The sequence below is a fragment of the Lissotriton helveticus genome, chromosome 6, assembly GCF_964261635.1.
Source record: "Lissotriton helveticus chromosome 6, aLisHel1.1, whole genome shotgun sequence".
Lineage (NCBI taxonomy): Eukaryota > Metazoa > Chordata > Amphibia > Caudata > Salamandridae > Lissotriton > Lissotriton helveticus.
This window is the reverse complement of record NC_136067.1, coordinates 1,642,473,522-1,642,497,882: the sequence shown is the minus strand read 5'-3', so window position 1 is coordinate 1,642,497,882 and position 24,361 is coordinate 1,642,473,522. Positions and strand designations below refer to the sequence as shown.

At 47.4% G+C, this 24,361-nt stretch overlaps 1 long non-coding RNA gene across 1 annotated transcript; it reads right to left on the bottom strand.

The window, feature by feature from the left end:
* Window positions 1-3,268: 3,268 nt before the first annotated feature.
* On the bottom strand, window positions 3,269-24,285 carry LOC144761850 (uncharacterized). Its single transcript, XR_013595918.1, has 2 exons — window positions 23,960-24,285; window positions 3,269-3,497 (listed from the first exon to the last, which is right to left on the bottom strand). It is a non-coding gene; the product is annotated as an uncharacterized LOC144761850 (long non-coding RNA).
* Between the last annotated feature and the right edge of the window lie 76 nt (window positions 24,286-24,361).

Sequence of the window (24,361 nt, the reverse complement as noted above, 5' to 3'; positions counted from 1 at the left end):
GGTTGATGATAGATAAGGCGCGCAGCCTGGTTCTGGACAAGCTGTAACCTCTTCATTAGGTACGCCGGGATGCCAACAAAAAGAGAATTGGCGTAATCCAACCTTGAGATGACTAAGGCTAACAGGACTAAAGTAAGAGCCTCAATGGTCAGAAAACGAGCAATCTTACGAATTTTCCGCAGCTGAAAAACACTAGAAGAGACTACGGCATTAATCTGGGGCTTCAGTGTAAGATCATTGTTAATGATTACCCCCAGACTTTTAGCTGAGTCGACTGGACTGGGGGAAGACCCAACCTCGCAGGCCAAAAGGTGGATTTCCAAGGGTTGGCAGCGCCCCCGACAAGAACCAACTCGGTAAGTTTGAGGTGGTTAGCCCCCATCCAGTCATTGATATGGCATGGAGTTGACTGGAAATTGGCAATGGACTGAGCCGAGGAGTCGATATTAAAGACCAGCTGAATGTCGTCTGCGTAATTAAACGCGGTGACATGGCTGCCTCGCAAAGAACGAATAAGGGGGACCAAATATAAATTAAAAAGAAGAGGGGATAAGGAGGAACCCTGCGGGACACCACAGGTCAGTTTGACCCTTTCCGCAGGAAACTGCGAGAGTCGGACCGCCTGATGGCGATTGCTTAAAAAGGAGCGGATCCAGTCAAGAGCCGTGCCCCGGACGCCAGCCTCCCTGACACGGCCGACCAAAATATCATGGTCGACCGTGTCAAAGGCGGCCGACAAGTCCAGGAGCACCAGAACCTAGTGCGCATATATACACCAGCAATCGATAATAACAACCTATCCAGCCAGATGCCTGGCATATACATAAATGACAAATCATAACAATGTTAAGTAGATGCAGATATACACTCTCTGTCATCTGTTGTTTGACAGTAGAACAAAACACTGTCGACGTTTCGACCCCTATAACATACAGCAAACTTTGCGCCTTGGGGGCGGGGTCTTCATCAGGACCAAGGTGAGTGAAGGTAGTGGGCATCAGTAGAGAACAGCGAGAAAACTTCAGGTTGAGGATTTGAAAACTGGGCCTTGTGGGCTCTCAGAATTTTCACCAAAAATCTTGGTTAGTTGTATGCAGGCCAAGGCTGATCAGTAACCTATGGCTGATGGCTGCTGAGGAAATCGGAAAGACAGCTGTCTTTTTGCCAAAAATCTTGGTTAGTTGTTAGACTCCAACACTCTCCACGCACTCAACACCGGACGAGACCACCCCTGCTACCGGGCCACCCCGAAGCGCACCCAAGGGCCCTTCGCCTGCCGGAACTGCAAATTCACCAGCATCCAGCCCACCAGACCACCAACCATAGAACCCAACCATCTCCGCTGCATCCTCCTCAACACCCGCTCCGCTCACAAGCACGCCATCGAACTCTGGGACCTCCTAGACTCCACCGCCCCTGACGTCGCCTTCTTGACGGAGACCTGGCTGAACGCCACCTCAGCACCAGACATCGGCATAGCCATCCCACAGGGCAACAAGATCTCCCGCAGAGACCGCACCAACGGAGCTGGAGGGGGAATCGCCATCATCCACAAGGACACCCTCAGAGTCTCGACCAACACAGACGACACCCTCACCACTGCCGAACACATGCACTTCCAGATCCACACCGACCCCAACACGACCCTCTGAGGAACACTCGTCTACAGACCACCCGGACCAAGACCACAATTCAGCGACACCATCGCTGACCACGTCAGCACCCACGCCCTCGCTTCCACGGACTACATCCTCCTCGGGGACCTGAACTTCCACCTCGAGAATAACAACGACGCCTACATACATACATGCGATGGCACACGGGCACTGAATGCATGAGGATCCTGTTCAATGATGCAACTCGCAGTAAGCAGAAGGTCGTCTGGGTTGCATAATGTAAAGCATGTCTTGTCACAGCATGCTGTTCAGTTACTTTACATTAAAGTATGTTAAGTTCTTTATGTCATGGTATGTTATGTTATGCTGCATAGTCATGGCGGTGGCTTCAGATGTGTTTATCTGGATGTACTGGACACTGTCAGTCAGTTAAGAGAACATTCCCTGTAATACACAATGATGATGCAATCCCGGACTAGAATGTGTGGAGCAGGATTTGGTAGTCGTCTGTGTCATAGGTTACTGAGAGACTTGTCTAGCAGATCATAGTCAGAAATATAATTTTATGTAAATATATCGTCCTAAATATTGTTTACAAAAATATTGCCCTACTGGGTGTGTAATTCCAATTATTAACTGAAACCAAACCCACTGATATTTTAAGAGGGTTGCCATTGTTGGTAAAATTGATCCATTTAATTACCACTCTTACCTGTGAGAGCACAAGTATAAATAGAACTACTCCCCATAACATAATTATTGTTCATTGGTCTCTGCAAGTCAGACTCCTGTTGTTTTTTTATAGCTAGAGCTCTAGAAGTGCTTATTTATGCGTCTGATCTCACCAGCCTCATGTAATAGAAAAATAATAAGAAATACAGGAGCTGTGAGTCAGCACTGATCAACAGTCATTGCAATGTGAGTGACAGCATCCTGATCGCATGTACACATCAGCCTAAAAAGAAGTGCACTTCAATACCAGGGCTGGTAAGCCAGTAGAGTGCCCGTGTTTTTTTCTTTAGATTATGTATTCATTTTTATTTTGTAGTCATCTTTGTGTGCTTAAACTGTGTTTGTGAACACAGTCATTTTGAAACCAATAGTACATTTTTCATGTGCCTATAAGAATAAGTACATTCTGTGATGCGTTTTAAAAATAAGAACACCTACCTGCTAAGAGGCATGTTTACTATTTTATTAAAGTTATAGGCAATTTTTTTATTAAAATATAAAAACCTAACCCTTAACATAGGCAGCATCATATGTTCTTATTATAATTTCTTTATAGGACACGCTTGCAATAAAAACTTAAAAGTAACTAATCGTCAGCCCAGCTTGCCAAGGCCAGAAATACTGTTTTGCCGATGCTTGTTTCTTGTGTTCTGGTTATTAGTTATTTTTATGCGGTATCATGATTTTCAGGTGTTTGCAATAGAAAGGTTGCAGCAACCTGAGGCTGTTGTAGTGCCCCTGTCTTTAAAGAATGTTTGCCTAAGCAGCCACTGGTCCATAGATCTAGAAGTGTCTATCTGCAGTAAGTACATGTACTTCCTTATTGCTTAGGTTATTGTCTGGAGGCTGAATGAAAATTTCCTAGCGTTGTGAAGGTAAGTTTCAATTCTATTACGGACACAGAGGCGAGGAGTATGCAATGTCTTTCTTCGCTTTATTGTTAAGAAAATTTCATAGCAGCCCAAAAGTCAAAACTCTAAGAAAAAACATCAACTCCCATGAACTATAGGGAGCACCAGAATGTTATAGTCCTTTCACAGTGTCCAAATTTAGCACACAAAAGTCCCTTCATGCTATCTGTGCCTCCTCTTTCTTCATGCGAGGTACGCCAACAGCATAATCACTGGTCTTGTTTTAAACAGTCGTTCCCTAGAGAAAATATATAAACAATGTAAGGGTCCGCTCCAAAAACAGTGTGACCACAAGGTTACCAATATCCTGTCATTGAAACTGAAAAGTACAGGAATGACAATTGCAACTTGTCAACAAAAGTCTTGTGTATCAAAACTGGTTACTTACCACCATACAGGGAGGGTTTGTACCGAAAGTACCCCAGGCAGGATAATCCTCGCTTCTGTGTCCTTAATAGAATTGAAACTTACCTTCACGATGCTAGGCAAATTTTCATTCTATGTCAGGTCCGGAAGCTCAGATTATGCTAGTTTAAAGCTTGCTCACCACCAAATGAGCGACCTCTATTACTGGTTTGAAGTAAAATCTCTTGATGGTCGAGTCCTCCAGACAAGCTCCCAAAGAGAAAGCTTTAGAAGCCGTGGTACCCCTGGCCGAATGGGCCCCGAATTTTTTCATCTCAAAGTCTGCCTCTTGCACGACCCATCGCACCCACCTGGCTATGGTGGGGGAGGAGACTGCTTTGTGGGGTTCCTTTAGGTGAAATTACGGAGTCAGCTCTTCATACACCTTGAGACAATTCAAAACACACAATTTTGGGACGTCTGGGTAAGCTGGGTATGAAACTGTGCGAGTGAACTACTTAATGCAACGACCCTTCGTGAAAACTACCCCGTCCGGGGTAAAAAACTCTTGCAGTAATGTCTAGGGCTCTCATATCTGAGACTTTCCTGCAGGAGACCAAGCATAGCAGCATCGCCAGTTTAGCTGAGAGTTCCTTTACAGAGAGGTATCTGTTCGGCTGCCAGGGCAGAAAAAGGTTTAAGACCAAGTTGGCGTCCCACAAGAACAAGTAACGCGGCTCTAGAGGTAAGGAGAGGCGAATACCACGTAGTAGTCTACAAACGAAAGGGTGTTTCCCCCTCAGGTGCCTCTTCTACTGGGGCGTGAACTGCAGAATTTGATGATCTAATTGCATTTATTGAGCAGTATGCCAAACCTTCCGCTGCAAGATCAGCCAGGAAATTTAAGATCTGGACGACGTCTGCAACCACGGGATCCATTTTCCTCCAAAGATACCAACAAATCCATCTTGTCCAGGCAGACAAATAACGTTTGGTGGTGCTGTCTGCCCACACCTTTGACAAGAAGAGTTCAGCCGGTCGCGAAAGTCCTGGGATTGACCAGCGTTGCCTGAAAGCCGCCACACCATCAGTTGCAGAGAACCCTGAGCAATGAGGTGGTGTGGTACGCGATCTGGATTCAGAAGAAATTGAGGAAACAGGGGGGTTGGATTGGAGAATCCCAAGAAAGTTCCAGAATAACCAGAAACCAAACTTGCGATCTCCATCACCACCTCTGCCTTCTGTCGGCGGATCTGGGCCGCCGCTCTAGTGATCATAGAGAACGGGGGAAAGGCATAACCCTTCTCCTGACTCCAATCCTGAAGGAATGCATCCGTAGCCACAGCCCACGGATCTGGGCTCTAACTGAAGAACCGCGGCACCTCATGATTGAGGCGCGAAGCAAAGAGATCGGTCGAGAACGGACTTCACAGGTACGACAGCCATTGGAACACCTGAGGGTCCGGCTTCCACATGCTGGAATCGTGCAGGTGCCTCGAGTGCCAATCCACACTCTGGTTGGCTTGGCCCGGAAGATAATCTGCAAAAATCCCCAAAATCTTTTGCCAGTTTTGCCAGGGCACGGGAGCCCCCAAGATGATTACCATAACGGACCGCAGAAATATTGTCCATCTTGAGAAGGACACAGGGCTGAACCTTGTCCCTGGTCCAACAACGGATGGTGAAGGACCCTGCCAGGAGCTCCAGGCAATTGATATGCAGAGTTTGTCTAAAGTCCACCCTCCTCCATTGGAGAATTCCCTGCAACGGGTGCCCAACCGGACCTGCTGGCGTCAGACTCGATGATCAAATCGGGCCCAGAGCCGAAGATTGCCCGGCCATTCCATGCTTCCATGTGAGTCAGCCACCAAGCGATTTCTTCCCTTGCTTCCGTGATGAGCGACACCGGCAGGGCGTACGACAGACCTTTCCGCAGGTGATGCACTTTCAGGCATTGGAGGGCCTGATAATGAAGGGGCAGGGAAAATTGCCTGGATGGAAGAGGAGAGAGGACCCACTACTGGGCAATTTGCCAGAGCGACGGCAGGGATTGGAAATAGTCTGACGCAACTCGTGGCGAATCTTGGCCATCTTCTGAGACGGAAAACTCAAGGAAGATTGAACCGAGTCCACAATGAATCCGAGAAAACTCACTTTCTGAGAAGGGGTGAGAACCGACTTAGGCTCGTTGATGACAAACCCCAACCCCTGCAGGAGATCCACTGTCTGTTGGAGCTGATTGGTCAAAGACTTGGGGCACTGCGACATGAGGAGGATATCGTTGAGATACTTGATCATGCGGATGCCCTGGGCCCTGAGAAACTCCGCTGCTGGAGGGAGCACCTTGGTAAAACATCGAGGAAAGACCGAACGGAAGGGAGGTGAACTCGTAGACCTGATCTCTCAAACGGAACTGAAGGAAGCGCCGATGAGGAGGATGTATCAGGACCACCAGATAAGCGTCTTTTAGGTCTTACGAACCATCCAGTTCACTGAAAGTAGGACGTCCTGAAGGAGGTGAATTCCCTCCATCTTGAAGTGGCAGTACACCAACCACTTGTTGAATTTTCGGAGATTGATAACTGGACAATGTCCGCCGTCGGATTTGTCTATAAGGAAAATATTGCTGAGGAAACCAGCACGATGCAGGACCGATCGACAAATGGCCTCCTTGCGGAGCAGCGCGGAGACCTCATCGTGATAAGTTCTGCATCGCGGGCCGTGAAACAAATGGGCTGAGGGTGGCATACCTGCTGAGGCTGTTCGTAAAATTCTATATGGAAACTTTGTACGGTTTGCAAAATCCATTCGTCTGAAGTGATGAAAACCCACACAGCTGGTTAAGGCCACCAACTAACCCCCAATGCAGACCTGAGCAGCTGGTAAGATACTCACCGGTTAAATTGCCACCACCAGCGTTGTTCTTGAAGCCTCCTCAACCTCTGAAGCTCTGGCCCCTCGTGGGATAGAAGTTGTTATAATTTGCGCTTGTGTTGTACTGACTGCGCCCGGAGCCTTGTACCTTGAATCCATGGCCGACTGAGCGGCCCCTGCCTCGGCCGGCCCTGTGGAAAACCCAGGGGTTCAAAACTCGCTTGATATTTGTTTGCGCCTTAACCAAACAGGTAACTATCGCCACAAACTTACTGAGCACTTTAACAAAGGGATCCCCGAAAAGGCCCTCCTGGGCCACTGCACCTACCCCTGAGGAGGCCAAGTCCCCGAGTTTGGGGTCCAGCTTGATTAGCAATGAGCGACGATGCTCAGTTGACAGGGCGCAGTTCGCCTTACCCATAAAAATAATGGCACACTGTGCCCAGTTGGAAAGTACTTTGGGTGAGATGAGGGATCCAGAAACTTTGGCTCCCTCTGCCATTTCTAATATTTTAGTCATAGGGCCAATGGCATCCGGAGTTTATCCTGGCATCAGGGCCAAGATCGGCATATGCCTTTTTCTGAGTTCTTCATGTCCTCGGCTAAAAAAGTGGCCATTTTCGAGTCAAGTTCAGGAGTGAAAGCAACCTTGCCCTCAAGAGTGTGCTGTGGGCACTCCGCTTTTAGGCAGGCTCGGGCACCCTTCTCAAGGGGCTTGCACAAGCGTACGGCAAAGAATTTAGCCACCTTGTCACCAGGAGCCCAAGCAGCGGACCGGGGGTGGACAATCTTGTCAGGGTCCAGCATGCCTGAACCGTTCCCTGGAGCTGGGGTGCATGCATACAGAGGGGCACATGTTGTTCCCCCCAGCATGCAGCCCATGACCCAGAGGCTTTGTTTCCTCTCCATCACTTTTTTCATGGAGGGGGAACAACCATGAAAACCATGGCAGAGAGGAAACTTGGAATATGCTTGGCGCGACCGCAGCGGCTGCCTCTACAGCGCTGCACCACCGCCAGGGAACGTGGCAGGGCAATGGTGGTCCGAGTGCCCTAATTGTAACAGGGCAGTCGGAAGACCGCCACCGCTGCACCCCCACAAGTCTGGTGGTCCGTGGACCGACAGACTCAGTATCGGGCCCTTAGTGTCGTCTTTACTTTTGGAGGCCCACTTATACCTTGGCACAGCCATAAGAAGAGACTTGCAGTTGTAATAACAGAGGGCACGTTTCTCCTGTAGTGCACCCCAGACATCCTTCTCCTTTTCCTCTGTTTTCTACTTCAAGTTATTTATCTTCTGCAAGTGACAGGGGATGCTTTGTTCTCTAAATGAAACAATGAATTGAATTCTGAGGTTGCTTGCGTGCATTTTGAACTCAATTTAAATAACCTGGGTCAGAACTGGAGGGTTTTGAGAAAGAACATGCTACACTGGGGTCAACTATGTTAGCAAATATGGCAAGGAAGACGCTCTTGTTCCTTTATGAATTAGATTATTGACAACCAGGTTCAAATCAACATTTGAAGACATGATGTAGCAGTACCCCCACACCACAGGTAACCTGTGCTCCTCTATGTGATACCATTAAAATTGTCCTTCTCAGAGAGTCAGTGGAGGGCAACTGATACCCACATAAGCCAGCTGAGACGAGGCTTCCAGGGTAAGCCACTGTGACAGGCACTGTAGCTGAGCTGCTAAATAGTTTTACTTATAGTTGAAGTTACCCAGACTCCCTTCTTGTAAGGGCAGATATAAATTCACTATTTGTTGACTGTCCAATGTCATATCAGTGGGATGTTCCAATAAATTGAGGCACATATTTAACATAATTGCTGTAGTTACAGTTACATGTGTGACCGAGTTGGTACATACATGTCAACAACATGTTGTGCATCACTCTGAGACTCTGAGACGGATCACTGCTATTCTAAGCTTCTCTTATAGCCAGAAGTGACCAAGGCACATTGTCATATCAAAGACATCCTGGTTGAAGGTATATTATCTTCTTTTACTAGAGTGTGACACCTAAGTGCACATTAGACACCTCCCAGTCATTCTGCAGTACCAGGATTCTTGACGAGATTTGGTAACGGTACATGCCCATCCCAGACATTTTTCATGCTTCGTTGCCCAGCATGTAGTAGATTTACATGCCCTTCAAGTCACTAGCCCCCATTTATAGCTCAGCTTATGTACAAGGGGACCAGCTCCAAATGCAGCAGCATTAAGGTCATTTACTCACATCCATCACCATATATATCCATATAAGCCGACACATCTACACATACACACATTCATGAAAACACCACAGGCCCCACATATACCACATACACAAAGTGGCCTTTAATCTTATCATACATACAGACTAACCATCTAACACCTTTGCACAAATATCCATAAATCCGAAGAAAATTTCCATCAATATTCTCCATTCATCTACTCAACCAACTGTCCACACAAATTCAGCATTCATCAAAACATGAATTCACGAGCCATCCAGTCTCCAACTCACCCATTTGTTCAACAACTGACACTATCATCCACTTTCCATCCATTTACTCGTGTATCAGTATAGCCATTCACCTCTGTTCACATGACATGACATTACATGTATTTGTAAGTGCATGTTTACCCCTAGGGGCATCTTGGCGCTGAAATAACAGAGGTTTATACTCAACCATCTATAATTATAATTTTTCTTGATCAACCTTCCATGCAATTACCAATCCACACACCCATACTGAAATGTACACATCAAATAGGCAAGGGTGTTTGCACTGTTGCTGCAGTCTCTGCTGGACCTGTTATTCGAGACAGGAGGCTCCACTGTTACTTGCTGGGTTTTACATGTTCTGGGACAGTAGGAAGCTTGTACTGCTGCAGTAGTGTTAGGGAGGGATACTTCCACTGCTGTTACCATCTTGTACCTGTTCTGTGAAGCAGTAAAGCTTGCATGTCTGCCCCTGGTGTACCTATTTCATGAGTAATGGAAGCCTGCACTCCTGATGCTCAGCTGTACCTATTGTGTGAAGGGTGCTATGGTGTACTTCTTCTCTGAAGATGGGAGGCTTGCACTGCAAATGCCCAGCTGAGCCTGTTCTGTGAGTGACGTTTGCAATGCTGATGGTGGGCTGCATGTATTCTGTGAGGGAGGGAAGTTTGTACTCTCTGAAGCATTAATTATGTCCACTGTTCTGTACCTGTCTGTTGGTGCCACCTTTCTACAGAAGAATACTTAACATTTCTGTGTGCTGAGATTATGGAAGAGCCAGGAGATGGTACTTAAATATAAGTTTGTGCAGAACCCTCTGCATTCCTTTTCTTTAACATAGCAATTCAGCCTCTTCTGTTTGCATTAAAGAAATGCAGGAATAGTCTCGACAGCGCTAAAACACTATTTTTATGTTTTCATCTTGTAGATGCTGCTTTGTTTATATAAAATAAAATACTGGATTGTGATGATTTGAGTGACTTTTTAATCTGACCTGGCATGAAAATGCTGGCCAAAACAATGGTCACAGTTTCAGTCCCCTTAAAATAGCTTGGATGGTTAATGTACCTGCACTAGAGAAGTAAATGCAATGTCAGATCACACATCTCTAGTCTAATTAGTAAAGCTTAATGGTAAATCCTTTTGTTACAGATATCCTTGTGTAACCTTTGCCCCACTAGCCCCCTTCCTATTGGGTCTAAATAAAGGTCCCTCATCATCTGCTGTGCAGTGGTTTGCAGAGGGGGTGTTGACTTGGTATCTACAGATCTTCTCCCGCCTCAGCCTAGTTCCATCTACCCTTTCTACTGTTGTCTACCTTCAAGTCATTACATAGTGGTGTACTGTCACATGCCAGTGGGTGAAAGGCCAGCTCCTGGGGCAATCCATCAGCTACAAGCCATTCAGTTGACCCAGTGTTTGCTAGATCAGTAGTGCATCCAGCTCAAACCAGACTAACATATCACCATACAACAATAATACGCATTAAAGACAATCCCTGTCACTATCATATGCACAATACAGCTCAGGGTCATAGAGTGGTATAAGTTATTGCTCTTTTTATGGTACATCCTTTCAAGTTAAACTGACAAATAATAACCTCTCATTAACAAGCATATTCGTTGTGAAAAGTTACAATACTACTACATACACAAATACTTGAAATGGCATCATAGCCACGTAATTAGGAAAGGTAGCTCAAAACTAAACAACCACAATTGCACTTCCGAGTAGAATAAAATGAATTGCAAATTTATATACCATTTCTATATTTTCTATTAAAATGGAGATAGAATGAGGGATCACTGATTCGGTGCTGAGCAACTCACTACAGTGTCTGATGGTCCAGGTAGTTTCAAGCTTTTCTTTCATGGAGTTGTAGTTTTAGGTGCCTTTACACACTGCTCAACATTCTGCAGCTTTGTTACTGCTTTTTTACACCTTTCACATAGCCTGCTCTCCCTGGTTCCTCATCTTCTTCCAAGCATGGGCTGCTACTGGGCCTGGGCTACTAAAAGATCTACTCTCGCTGCCCATTCTAAGCTTGGTCTGCTGATGTTAGATGTGGACTTAAGCTTGCCTCCTCTCCTAGGCCTCTCTGTCGTCCATTGCTCTAAGGAGTCAGATTACAATGAACAACATAGTCCAGACTATCTCACAGAGACCCAAACTGGCTGGTTTTACTTTTCGAAACAAATGAAAACTAACACCCCTAACCCTGTCCATTAGCAACGTCCACTGGCGCCAGACCGGCTTAGTCTTTTTTAGATGGGTGCACCGCTTTGCTGTTGAGAAATCTCAGATTCACAGCCCCTAACAGTATTGGCTAAGCTATGCCCGTGGCACGGGCTCAGTTGCGCTGAAGTTGACACTCACGTCATAATCAATATTTCTTTACTTCTGTGTCTCTATCGTGCCAGCAACGCCTTAAAAGATTTTGGCCGCTCTATGGTACTGTAAATCGCCTGCGCACAAATGCGAACTATGAGGTTATGAACTAAAGGCGGCGGAGGGAGACACCATGGCAACACGAGGTTTATTTATGCTCTGAGCTTTCCCAGCAAGTGCTGTCACGAGCTGGCTGCCGTCTGTCGGATCTCATTATTGTGTGCTTTGCAGAAGCGAATATCAGCCGAGTCCTTAGTCACTTAAAAAAAAGCCGAAGCTGCTGATTCAGGAAATAGCTGCAAATGAGTGCAGCCTCCCTGTGGAACTTAGCACTCTGACTGACAGCCACGTTGATGTGGGTGCGAAGGCTCCAATGATTTATCTCTAAGAATACCTGGATTTTCTAGCACACGCTTGAGAAGACAACTCTACGGAATCATTAAGAAAAACATTAAAGTGAAGCGGGGGACACCTTTGAGTTCTCATGCTGTCTACTCAATGGTTTAATTATTAGCCTGTTAAACAAACTGCCCTAAGCATTTAAGCTCTGCATGGATACAATGCCCTTAAGCTAACTGGGCTAAAGGTCATAAGTACATAGAAGTAGATTTTTAGTACATTGTCATTTTTTTGAGAATCGAAACCAATACATTTTCAATGGCATAAATTGCATCATTCAGAGCCTCGTTAGCACGCGCGGGAAACGTGAGTGATGTGAGAACAGAATACCGTTATTGTGTGGAAAATGCTACATACGTGTAATATCGCTAGAACGAGCTGAGGACTTCCTGCGTAGTAACTGCAGGAAATATTGATGTAAGGTAGAGAGAATAAAGGTCGCCCGGGGGCAGAAAGTAGGCAACAAAATAAAACTAGCCCTATTTGCAAAATAGGTAATGAAAAGGTGGCCCACCTTTGTAAATTGAGCAACTTTGAACTTTTGTGTAGGTGGCCTCTCAGGGCAGACAGACGTTTAGTAATGTTATGGAAATGCAGTAGTGAAATTCTCTATGTTCTTTTCCTATTAAAAAGATGAAATATTGCCACATCCATGGTTCTTCTACCCACAAAGTGCTATTGGCCCATCGCTGTTGCCTTCAATTTCATAATAGCATCCACATTGCACCTTCCTTATTCCCTCAGTCTTGTCCCCATCCTCTCCTCTCTACTAGGTCCTCATTTTCACCTCTACTGTCCCCCTCAGCACTTCAGGCAAACTACTCCATCTTATTCTGGTTTGAAAATAAATGTCATCTAGAGGTCACACACATTACTTTCAAGCAGATAGACTAACTCGCCAAGGTGTTCTATACTTTCTCAAACTTGTAATCATGATTTGGAACATCTGCAAGGTTGAAACTTATTTCTATTGAATGTCAAGTAACTGTCATCATAACATATGCTGGAATCTACATATGTACTGGTTTGGACCTAAGATCATTTCCTTTGACTTCCCAGTCCCTGCACATTTCAGGTGAAGCAAAGCTCAAAGACGTTTCCAGTTGTCCCAGAAATTATTAACACCAGAATTTGTTGCTTGGGTCCTCCCCAAAACATTAGATCTTCCCAAAAAAGAAGTCACTTGTGGCATGCTCTTTAGACCATTTTTAGGATTCACTGTGCAGACTTATAAACCTGTTTGTTTTTAGGTTGAGGCTTGGCAGCGCATGCGCTGCGAGGCTTGCTATATTAGAGTATGGAATTGAAGCTCCGCCCACTCTCCGCCCATATTTTTCATTGGCTTGTGTCACTGTCCTTTGTAAATACTGGCTTCTGATTCGTTAATAGGCTTATTAGTCCCTCTTTAGTACCACTTTGTCTTCATTTGTAACCTCCCATGAGGACTGGTCCTTTTACTTCTGTTGTTACATGGTATGTCTTCGTCTGTAAGGACTATTTTCTTTAATGAGTTTCTCCTACTGCTTTCCTGCAACATTCAGCACGCTATGCGCACTTTCACTTTCCAAATAGTAGCCTGGGACAATGGCGGTCGCTTATTTGAAATGAAATGGGTCTCGCATTTACAAGAGTTTGAGCTGTTGGCATTGTAAATGACAATGCCTTTTATTTATGTGTTAATTATCAAAACAAATAAATAAAAGGCATTGTCATTTACAATGCCAATAGCTTAAATTCTTACAAATGGGAGACCTATTACATTGCAAATGCTTGTTATTGTCTTCTGGGCTAAACAACTTTACTTGTTCCCTATCTGCATGGCTGCTGTTGAGTTTCCTTCTGCATCGGCTTCTCTGTCGGACTGATGCACCCCTCAACAGCAGAGATATATATGCTCCTCTCTTGGTATCAACTGAAGACAGATATAGTACACTGCACCAGCAACTCAAGCTGCATTGCAGAAAACGTTGGCAAGACAATCTCTTTGAACAGATCGATTGGCCACATGCTGAGAAACTCATCTGTGCTAAACAAAAGAAATTAATTTAATGTTTGCTGTCTAAAATGTGCTTGTCTTGGTCCCAACAGAAGCAGTCCCTCTGAATGTCTAGACAAAAACTGTGTACAGGTCAATAGGACAAAGAAGGATCAGCTGATGCTGGGGCTGAGTTAATATCTAGAATTGTGGATGAATACTTAGTGGGGGGCAGAGCTAATGAAGTGGGTGGGTGCAGTTGTACGTGACAAACTATCTAGTGGCTCCTGCTTTAAGTGAGACATCATAGATATGGCAATTCCCCACAGGCTCCATACAGACAAGTCTTCTTTAAACAACTCTGGTCTTACTATTTTTTTCAATTTTATTCATGCAGTTTAAAAACACAGAATGTTAAAAGTAAAAAATACAAAAGCTTATAGTAAACAACAGAAAAACGTATCAAACAATTTTAATGTAATATGTCTTTTGGGACAATCTCTAACATAGACATCTGTGTGACCCATGCATATTTGTGTGAAAGGATTCAAAAGTCAGAAAACAATATTTGTGTCAGAATGGACGTTTTTAATTGGGCCAGAAGAATAGTTAGTCCGAATGTCGCTTGCACAAGAATAGATATGAATTGAGAGCTAACCATGGTGAATAAAGTTACCTTCAGAGTTACATGTTATTATCTCTCATATCTGAAGGGGTGGTCCTAAAGCTGTATCTAACAAGAGATCAGGGGGTTACAAAGATTGTTTCAAAAACCACAGAGAAGAGTTGGGACAGGGGACTTCTCAGACGGCTGGGAGGCTGTTGGTTGTGAAAGGTAGCTTATCTCATTCATTTCCTCTCTTGCAGGTTTGAATAAGACTTTTTGATCCCATCACGGAACAATGGTTCTGCTGACTCAGATTAGTGTCCTAGGAACTCACGGTGAAAAGAGTTTGCGGGGCGGTAAAACTCTGAGCAGGACAAAGAGTTTGGGAACCCTGGGGAGCTCTACTGGTGATATAAGCTGGGCCAGGCCTAGTTATGGATCCTAAGAACAGTTTCAAAGTCCTTGGGGGGGGGGGGGGGTAAAGATTCATTATGAGCGGATTTAGGTGGACTTTAGACACCTTTTACGGGGATTGTTGTAGATTGTGGACTTGGTATTTCCCCAGTCAGACATGAATCTTCACTCTAGTGGCCCTAAGACCAATCCCCCATACAACGTTTGACCAATGTGTGGCATTCACCTTCGGTTTAATTTCACCAGGATGGCTTTCAGCAGGCAAGTTCTTTGCTTCAGTGATCTGATTTTATGGTCCTTATGGGTCCCTTTCTTCTTTTGAGCTGCACAACCTCCGGAATATCAGGCTTCCTACCACTTAAGGTTTCCAACTGAAGACAGCCACCAACATCAGGCAGAGCATCCCACTGTGACTAGGGGTAGATCAAGAAGACTCCTTCCCTAGCCCAAAAAGGCAGGTTAGTCTGGTGAAGCCACTTGTATTTCTTGGCCAGTAAGACAAGGGCTCCTTTTTTTCTTAAACGGGCTGCAGGGTTTGTGCTCAACCCTCCATTATTTATAGTGGGAAATTATAATCCTATTGCATTTGGAGCACCAATTCTATACTTTCTACAGATTGACCTACGCCCTATTCTTAGGAGAATGGCATATCTTAAATCCCAAGGAATTTATTTTGTGATGTAAGACAATATATCACACTTTCTGACAAATTAATCACAGGTCAGGGCACCACTTACTAAGAATAGCTCAGTTTCCTCACCCTTCTACATCAAGGAAAGGATAATCAGTAAGTCAGGGGAATCGGGTATTCTCCCACAGTGCATAGAGTAAGATTGGATTGGATTTTTTGTATGTTTTTAGTCCTTTTCACATATTTAATCACTGTAACAGTGCATGTCTTGATACCTATATATTTGGTCTTAATCTATGTACTAGTGTCTGTCCTTTTATTCATGTTCGCAGCCCTGAAGAAGCCCTTGTCTAGGGTGAAATGCTTTAGTTGCGTCAGTTTGTAACAATCTCAAGACCGAAAAAATGAAGAAATAATAAAAGATCTCTTAACAATATTTGCCCATAATTATGGAATTGTTTTTGTTAGTGGACTTGATGTTGCATATCTTGTGTTAATCTATGTTTTGCCTCTCATTCTCTGTGTTCAAGTTTATATTATCTATAACAATCTGGTAGTTGGCCATTTGAGGTGGGCCATAGTGCTGTAAAGAAAAAGCTTTCTGTGACTCTACTGGGTGGTGCAGTGATTTAGTTTTTCTAGCTGCCACTAGTTTTCCCGTCTCCATTCTCTACTTTGTGGATTCTAAACAAGATTTACAAATCCAAGTTCCAAGAGAATTCAACTAAAGGAGGGATTTGAAAGAGACCATTATTTATAGAGTCCTTACCTTAGAATTACTCCCAGGCGTCAGACTGGATCAAGCGGAATTTTTTCTTAGCATAACCCTGCTCGTCGGTAGGTGGCCTCGGTCGACTTAGCATCTGTCGTCATGGTCGACGGGATTGCATTGCAGTGTCTACTAAGACACTGCCCCTGCGCACTGACGTCAGTTCTTCCTTTTCCATGCCAGCCAGCGCAGATCCGGAGAGAGCGTGCCCTTAATCACTTTTCGAATAACTCTTTTTCGACTTTTGTCAACATCTTTTTGAGTCCAACGACTTCTGGTGCACGAGGGATGTCCAGCCGACGGCCTGGTTTCAAGCACTTCACAAGTTGATGCCTAAAATTGATCCACATCTCGTGTGCCTTTGGTGCCTTGACCACGACCCGAAGTCGTGCTCCGACTGTCGGGCCCTGAACCCGAAGTCTTTGCGGGAGCGGTCCCGAAAGCTTTTGGAGGCCCAGAAGTCCACTCCGTCCCGGTCGAGGGGAAGGTCGCGGAACCGGTCAAGGAGCCATCACCATTCATCATCAAAGTCTTCACACTCCTCGGGTAAGTCGAAGCACAAGAAGAAGGTGAAGAAGCATCGCAGCTCTTTGCCTTCTCCCCCTATGTTGGCCGAGGCAATGCAGGACCGGCAGCGTCGCCACTCCCGGACTACGTCTTCAGAGGTCGTTTGGACAGATCCATGCTTCCCTCCCTTTCTGGGAGCTGGAGAGACCCCTGCCCAGCTTTGTGCCTCTTACAAAGCCCTTCACTCCATCTTTGGGCAGCCCGACTCTGCCTGTGCACCTTTAGGCCCAGCGGACTCGGCTGGGGGCTCTAGGCCTTCGATGCCGGCGGCTCCGGCCTCGGCGCCGCAGGGCCTCCATGGATCTAGGCCTGGATCCAGATCAGCGCCGGTCGACCTCATGGTACCTTCCCCGGTGCCGATTCCAGTGGCGATGCCCCGAAGACGGCTGCGCCCCCAGTCGGTGTCGACCCCATCCTCACCCCCGACTTGGACTCTGTGTTGGACGGACGTCGCCCGACCGACATCACCCGACGTTGGTACCGGCACCTGAGGGTACTTTTGTACCGCTGTTCATCCCTGGCGTTCCCTACCACCCTGAGTGGCAGCCAGAGGAGGGTGAGGAGGACTGGGAGGGGTCTGGTGACCCTCTAGCAGACCAACTTGAGGAGCCAGACTGGAAAGAGGAGTTGGGTGATGCCGGTGGTCTGGATACCTCCACAGACATTGGTATGCTTTCTCCCCCTACCGTAGCTACGGAGGAGGGAGCCTTCTACGCCATGGTGTTGCGTAGGGCGGCTGAGGCCTTGGGCCTTGCGCTTTACGCTACCTACTGTGGATGTCAGGACTAACCTCCTGACTGAGGTGCTTCAGCCGGCAGCGGCCTCTTTGGATCCCCTGCTGCCTTTTAATGAGGCCCTCACTGACATCCTTCTGGGCACTTGGTCCAAGCCCAGCACAGGGGCTCCTGTGGAAAGGATGATTGCCCGACGCCACTGCCTGGCCCGGACGCCCCACTTTTCCTCTCCCAACACTCTATCCGCGAGAGTTTGGTGGTCCAAGCCTCAACCTACAACGGCGGGTTTCCTTACTGCTCCCCCAAATAGGGAAAATAAGCTAGACCTTTGTGGGAAGAAGATGTTTTCTTCCACCAGATTGGGACTGCGGTTGGTGAACACCGCATGCTGCCACTGTGCCCTGAGGAGGCCCAGGCCGTGCTCACCCACGCTGTCACAGAGGGTAGAGACGCAGCAAAGTTTGCCATCCGGTGTGGGCTGGATACCGCCGACTCACTGGGTAGAACGATTTCAACATTAGTAGCCCTGAGGCGCTACGCCTGGCTGAGGTCCATTGGCTTCTCTGGGGATGTCCAATCGAGCCTTTTGGACATGCCCTTTGATGGCCGTCGCATGTTTGGCGACAAGGCGGACACCACGCTCTAGTGTTTCAAGGACTCTAGGGCTATGGCTAGATCCTAGGGCCTCCCTGCCACCTCTCGTCCCATGCAGTCTGCCATTCGCCCCTTTCGTGGCTACGGAAGGGGTGCCCCACCACGTTCCGCCCAGAGTCACAAGCCTGCGCAAGTTACCCAGCCTCTGCATGGCCGGGGACGTGGAATCCAGCGTCGTGGGCCTGGGAGCCATTGGGCGGGCCAGTACACCAATGTCCCCCTGCAGGAGCCTACAAACCTTCCTAGACCGACCTTTCAGGGCCATCAATTGCCAGTGGGCAGCTGGATACACCATCACCTCCCCCACTGGCGCACCATCACATCTAACAGGTGGGTTTTGCAAATTGTTCGAAGGGGCTACTCCCTCCCCTTCAAGACTACTCTTCACTCCATGTCACCAACACTCCCATCGCATGTCAGAGGATCACTTGGCCCTTCTCCGCCAGGAAGTTACAGCTCTCTTGGCCAAGGGAGCTATCGAACAAGGTCAGAAGTAGGTCGCGGTTGCTACTCCTACTACTTCCTGGTACCCAAGAAGGACAAAGGCCTGCGTAATATCTTAGACCTCAGGGACGTCAACCGCTTCCTCCGGAAGGAGAAGTTTAAAATGTGAACCTTGGCTCAGGTCTTGTCTGCCCTCGACCCTCGAGACTGGATGGTAGCATTGGACTTGCAGGATGCTTATTTTCACATCCCCATCTTGCCTGCCCACCGGTGTTACCTAAGGTTTTACAGTAGGCCACAAGCATTTTTTAGTTTCCAACTCCTGGTGCGAACACCTGTCCCGATTCTTTTTGGAGAAAATCCGGTCTATTCAGGCGTTTTATATCTCCTGCGGTATGGATACAGGTTTCCCTCTGGCAGAAAGAGTTCTTCCTCCTCCCCCTCAAGCCCTAGTCGCCTTTGTCCCTACTGATCTACCTAGTTTCCTTAGAATTCTTTAAGGCCTGAAATCAGGCTCACCATCAGATCTTTGTGCTGCTAGACTTTTGGCCGCCGTTGCGGAAACTGTCAACCCTGAGGTCAACAGGCTTACTAACATGTCCCTTCAGGAGGCGTGTGTCCCGTTGACCTGGAAGCAGGCAAAGATCCTGTCCCTCTTAAAAAAGCCATCTCTTGATCCTATGTGCCCTGGGAGCTATCGCCCTATTTGCCTCTTGCCTAGTATGGCCAAGGTGTGCGAAAAAGTAGTGACCAGACAGTTGACTGAGTTTACAGAGGACGAAGGCCTGCTCCATCCGGCCTAATCTGGATTCAGGGCTAACCATAGTACCGAACTTGCCTTGGGTGAAGTCTCGGAGACTATCCGTGAATGCTTGGACGCCGGTAGGAGGGCAGCTTTGATTCTGCTTGACCTCTCAGCGGCATTCGACACGGTTCCCCACTCACTGTTGTTGACCCGACTGGATGAGATAAGCATTACTTGGCGCGGCTTGGCAGCTGGCTTCAATCTTTTCTGGAGGACCGTATGCAACAGGTCTGGCTTCCTCCAGCCTCGTCCTCAGAGAGTGGCTACGGGGGTCCCACATGGATCTCCCCTGAGCCCTCTCCTTTTTAAAATGATGTCACTCCCTTAGTTCAACTGGCAGAGGACCTGGGTGCAAAAATCATCGCTTACGCTGATGACATGGAGCTTCTGTTCACTTGGAGAAATAATGAGGATTCTATTGACGTTGCACAAAAATGCTTGACTACAGTTTTTAATTGGTTGCCTTCTGCGCAACTCAAGTGCAACAAAGAGAAATCTGAAATCCTTCTCTTCGGGAAGTTTCCCTCCAACTTTAGAGAAACACTCGGCTCAGCCTTACCAGTGTCGACAGGCCACCCCGTAAAAAATCTGAGGATTTGGTTAGAGGAGAACCTCACCTTCTCAACTCAGATTAAGAAACTGGCCGGGATGTATTTTGGGCTTTTAAAAACTCTCAGGAAATGTCCCCCCCTCTTGCCTTGGGCGGCAAGGTAAACGGTCACCCGGGCCCTTATTCTATCTCGGATAGATTATGCTAACGCGCTCTATGCTAGCATTCCAGGCTAACTGTTGAACAGGTTACAAGTAGTCCAGAATGCGGCTGCCAGGCTCCTTCTTGACATTCCTGCTGGAAATAGCTTGAGAGAACATGTGAGAGCGCTACACTGGCTGCCTGTAGCCGAGCGGGTGAAATTTATATCCCTTGTTATAGCTCACCGCACGCTCCACGCTTTGGGTCCACTCTAGCTCCAAAACCGCTTTTCCTTTTATGCTCCATCAAGACTACTCCGTTCCACACACCAACTCTTGTCTACAGTTCCTCTGTTTCGGTTAAAGAGGATGGGGGGCAGCTCACTTAGTGTGAAGGCCGCTTTGGCCTGGAATGCGCTTCCGCTTGCCCTAAGTAGCATCCAGGACCCTGCCCTTTAAAAAAAAAATTTGAAAACCTTTCTCTTTAACTAAGATGGCTATGTACCTCCTATGCTGGGACACTCTTGTAGTATCCGAGCGCTGTATAAGTGGAAATAACATAACATAACAGTTTACCATGCTCCCCTTTGGCCTTACCAGCGCCCCTCTGGTGTTCACAAAAATTATGGCGGTGGTCGCAGCTCATCTGCGCAGATCAGGGGTTCCAGACTTCTCCTATCTCGACGGCTGGCTGTTAAAGGCGTACTCGCCCCAGGCTGCTGTTTCCCACCTCCAAACTAAGATGACCACCTGCATTCGCTGGGGTTCACTATCAACGTGCCGAAGTGACACCTGATTCCCTCTCAGAAGCTCCTTTTCATCGGGGCAGTTCTGGATACTGCGCAGTTTCGGGCTTATTCTCCCGAGAAGCGAGTCCGGGATATTCGGGCTATGTTACCGATGTTTCAGCCTCTATCCCGGATTACGGTGAGAATGACCCTGAGGCTGCTGGGTCTCATGGCCCCCGGCCTCCTGCATCCTGCTTGTGGATCATGCCAGGTGGCGTATGCGGGCTCTGCAATGGGACCTGAAATTCCAGTGGGCGCAGATCAGGGGAATCTTTCCGATGTCGTCCAGATCTCGAAGGGGGCTGCAAGTCAGTTGCAGTGGTGGCTCACAAACCAGAATTGGGTCAATGGCAGATCCATCTCCCTTCCCCAACCAGAGTGCACAGTAGTGACGGATGCGTCACTTCTGGGGAGGGGCGGCCACATGGGAGAGGCGGAGATCAGAGGCCTCTGGTGGAGTCTGTGCTCCACATCAACCTTCTGGAGCTCCGGGCGATTCGTCTTGCACTGAAGGCATTCCTTCCTTCTGTCAAGGGAAGAGTAGTGCAGGTGTTCACGGACAACACCCCCGCAATATGGTACTGCAACAAACAGGGCAGGGTGGGGTTGTGGATCCTATGTCAGGAGGCTCTTCACCTTTAGACATGGCTGGAACATCAGGGCATATCTCTGGTGGTTCAACACCTGACAGGCTCCCTGAATGCCAGGGCGGACGAATTCAGCCGCTGGTGCATGATGGATCACTAATGGCATCTTCACGAAGGTGGTGGTGCAAGGTCTCTTTCAGCAGTGGGGAGAGCCTTGGTTAGATCTATTCGCCACAGAAGAGAATGTGCAATGTCAGCAGTTCTGTGCGTTGGAGTTGCCAAGACAGCGCTCGCTCATTGACGCTTTTCGTCGCAAATGGAGTTGCAGCCTCCTGTACGCCTTTCCACCTGTACCACTTCTACCCAGAGTGCTGAAGAAGATAACACGAGACCGGGCCCGTCAATCAAATGGCTCCGGACAGGGCACGAAGAGTCTGGTACCCTGAGCACTTGAGCTTGGCCATTGATCCTCAGATCAGACTGCCTCTTCGGGAGGATCTTCTGTCGCTGCAGCAGGGGACGGTCCTCCACACAAAACTGTCCAGCCTCCACCTCCTTGCGTGGAGATTGAGCGGAAACAGTTGACAGCTTTTGACCTTCCTCTCGAAGTCTGTAATGTAATCTTGGCAACCAGGCGTCCCTCCACTAAAATGGTATACGCCTGTAGATGGAATAAATCTGTGGCACGGTGCACGCAAAGGCTGTGGATCAACTATCTGTCCCTCTTTCAGAGGTTCTCCTCTTCATTCTTTCTTTGGCCCAGCAGGGCTCTGCTCTGGGCACTCTTAAAGGCTATCGTTCAGCCATTTTGGCCTTTTCTCGCCTTCCTGATCAGCCTTCTCTTTTCAAGTCCCCTATTGTAAGCAGATTTCTGAAGGGCATTACTCATCTCTTTCCTCCTTCTCCTTTCATAATGCCCCAGTGGGACTTGAATCTTGCCCTTACTTCCCTTATGTGTGATCCCTTTGAGCCACTACATAATTGCCCTCTACGTCTTACTTTAAAGACAGCTTTCCTACTTGCCATCACCTTTGCTCGCAGGGTGAGAGCTTCAGGCTCTGTCTTCCAAACCTCCCTCTCTTGCTGTCCATCCAAAGAGGTTCTTCGTACTAGGCCCTTCTTTCTGCCCAAAGTGGTTACCTCTTTCCACATACGTCAGCCATCACATTGCCCACCTTCTTCCCGCCTCAGCACCCTTCCAAAGAGGAGTAGAGACTCCACCATCTGGACCCAAAACGTGCGCTGTCCTTCTACCTTAACCGCACTAAAGACTTCCGGGTGGACGATCAGCTCTTCATGGGTTATGTGAGCGCCACAAAAGGTCGAGCAGTGTATAAACGTACCATCTCTCGATGGGTTGTCTTATGCATCAAAATCTGCTATTCTTTGGCAAAAAAGGAACCTCGAGTAGGACTGTGCGCCCACTCTACCAGGGAGACGGCAGCCACTACTGATTTGGGACATGGGAGTTCCGCTGGTTGACATCTGCCAGGCAGCCATGTGGGCATCACGGAACACGCTTACAAGCATTACTACCTGGACACCCAAGTCCAGAGAGATGGCTTTTTCGTCCGCTGTGTTCTCCAGAACTTCCTGCTGTGAGCTTAGTTAGCAGAGCCACCCCGGGGTTGGTATTGCTGGGGTATCTATTCTAAGGTAAGAAATCTATAACTAATGGTCTCTTTCAGATGAACAAGTTACTTACCTTCGGTAACAATGTATCTGTAAGAGACCAACATTTGTTATAGATTCCTTATGGCCCCACCCATCCTCCCCGTTCTGCGAAATGACTTTTAGGGATAGGGACTCCCTTACAGGGCCCTGGTTTTGTGCACCAGTGGTCAGTGTCTTGCAAGGCTCTGCGCTTCTGGCGTGGGAAGTCGTGTCAGAACTGACATCAGCGCGCAAGGACAGCATCTAAGTAGACACCTCAACGTCATCCCGGCGACCACAATGCCGACGACGTACATAGAGTTGACAGATGCCACCTACCGATGTGCAGGAGTACTGCTAAGAAAAAAAATCTCCAGATCTAGTCTGACGCTTGGGGGTAATTCTAAGGTAAGGAATCTATAACTAATGCATGTTTATTACAGATACATCGTTACCGAAGGTAAGTAACTTTATCGTCTTGTTGCCCCACTTATGTTCTCCTTATTGGCCTTACTGAGAGAAAAAAAAAAACTCAATGGTGAACGGCTCACTTTACCAATTCCTAAAACGATTTTAACAGTAAGAAATAGCATGAGGGATCTGCCATTTGTCCTCAGAAAACCAAAAGCCACTACTATTGGTCAGAAAAAAATAAGAAACAATGCCTTCACTAACAAAAACCCTTTTGTTTGCCTGCAGAGGGGTGATGAATATATTTAATATGCAGGCCTCATTGCATTGGACCTAAATGAAAATAAACAAGCGTGTTTTCTATCAGTTCAACGTGACAGTGCTAAAGTATTTGTAGTCCCAAAAAGCCAGGTTTGCGGTGTTTGTGCGAGTGTCAGCCCAACAACCCCTCATTAATTAATTGGCACATTTTACCAGATATTGGGCGCGCTGGAGCGGACTTGTAACTTTCTGTGGCAGTAAGAAATGCTCTCAGACAGTGAGCGCTGTGTCCTCCCCAATTAGTCCTCTGTTTGTCTTCTCTTCTGCCTCGCATGCCTTTCATGGAGAAGGGAAGCTCTCTTCGGGAGCGTTGCCCAGAGCAGCTGCTAATGAAGAGGCCATGAAACGTCCGATTGTGTGCTGCTGTTTGTACGGCTCAGAGGCGCTGCTTTCGTTAGAATCACTGCCAGGCACAGGTCCCAGGGCTCCTCTTGTTGTCGTCTTTGACGCTCTGTCCTCGCCCTGGGCTCGACCTGTGGGTGTCATCACCAGCTACGTAAGAGACGCATTTGATTGCGTGCGTGCGCGCACGTGGTCTCGCGGGGCCTGAACAAG